The following is a 1,634-nucleotide window of genomic DNA, read 5'->3' as shown; positions in this document are numbered from 1 at the left end:
ACACACACACACACACACACACACACACACACACACTTGGAGAAAAGACAGTGTTGCCTCTTCCTGACCCACGAGCTTGAGAGGGCAGCTTGTAGCTGGGCCCAACCTTGAGAGCACAAAGCCGGGGTTTCTCAGACTCGGCAGTGGGAGGCAGGCAAGCTGAATCCATTGTGTGGACAGCCCCCAGTCTGCGTCCTTTCTGCCTCCACCAAGCCCCAGCAGCAGCCACGCCCACCACCCCTCTGGCTTCTTTGCCTCCCAGCCAGACCTGCCCACAGGAGACTTGTCTCTCGCTTTTAGGTGCTGGTCCACTGTTGCCCACCCAGGGGTCTTTTTTGAGTCCCGCTGATAAGGCAGGGAAACAACGCGGAAACCTTGGGAGAAGTAGGGTGACTCATGCCTGAACCCTTCCTGCTCCACGCTCCCCTCTACTCAAGGCCACCATGTAGGTGGCCACTGCGTCCTTTTTGTCAGTGCCCACTGACAGACGACTCCCCGGTCCGGAAGCCAAAGCTCGGCTGGGGGAGGACAGGCTGGCATCTCTCAGATGTGTAAGCCAGCGAGTGACTTAATGGGGCCCTTTGGGTTTGCCCTGTTCTAGACCTAATAACTTCACACTGAATGACTGGGTGGGACTATGCAAATAAGGCTCCCCAGGGGTCCACCAAGGGGATTGGACAGCTTGCTAATGATGCAAATAAGAGGCACAGAGAAGTAACAGGATCCTTGGAAGGGAGGGATGGGGCCATCACTGGGGGGAAAGTGGAGGTGAGCCCTTGTGAAGACAGGACCAGGCAAATAGGGTACAAGGAACCCCAACTAGGGCACCGGTCAGTTTTGCTACCCTATTAAGCTTATTGAACCATTCCAACAGCAGGAAAGCCTTTCACTCCCACCAAGAGCCAAGAGCTGGGAGCGCAGCATGTTTGGACAGAGGTTCCTGCAAAGAGAACCTCCTAGACCCAGGAACCAGAAGACAGCTGTCATATCAGATGGCAAGAGACCACAAGAAATGGTGGCAGCAGAGGAGACCATGTGCTGAGCTTCCCAGCCCATGAAGCAAGACAGCAGAGGACCTTTGAGTAGGTGGCCTCTGGGCACTTGGCAGAGCTAAAGAGCTTTGTACCACTTGCTCATGATGTGTAGAGGCTAGGCCAAGGGGGAGAGCCTGAGAGGCTGAGGGTTGAAGAGAAGCCTGCCTGTGGACATGGTGAGAAGAAGCTGTCCTGATTGAAGGACTGTATCCTGAGTCATTCCTGATCCTGAATTGTAAACTACTGAAAGAAGTCTACATGAAGCCCGCTGTCGTTGAATTGATGCTGACCCTCTAGGAAAGAGTGGAACAGCCCTTGAGGGTTTCCAGGGCTGCGTTCTTTTTTTTTTTATTTTAATTTAATCATTTTATTAGGGGCTCATACAACTCTTATCACAATCCATACACACATCAATTGTTTAAATCGCATTTGTGCATTCATTGCCCTCATCATTCTCACAACATTTCCTCCCCACTTAAGTCCCCGGCATTAGGTACTCATTTTCCCCCTCCCTCCCTGCTCCCCCCTCCCTCATGAGCCCTTGATAATTTATAAATTATTATTTTGTCATATCTTGCCCTGTCCGACGTCTCCCTTCAC

The sequence above is a fragment of the Echinops telfairi genome, unplaced genomic scaffold, assembly GCF_000313985.2.
Source record: "Echinops telfairi isolate 266 unplaced genomic scaffold, ASM31398v2 ScPeMD7_5592;HRSCAF=6446, whole genome shotgun sequence".
NCBI lineage: Eukaryota > Metazoa > Chordata > Mammalia > Afrosoricida > Tenrecidae > Echinops > Echinops telfairi.
The sequence above is the reverse complement of the archived record's forward strand: the minus strand, read 5'-3'. Positions refer to the sequence as shown.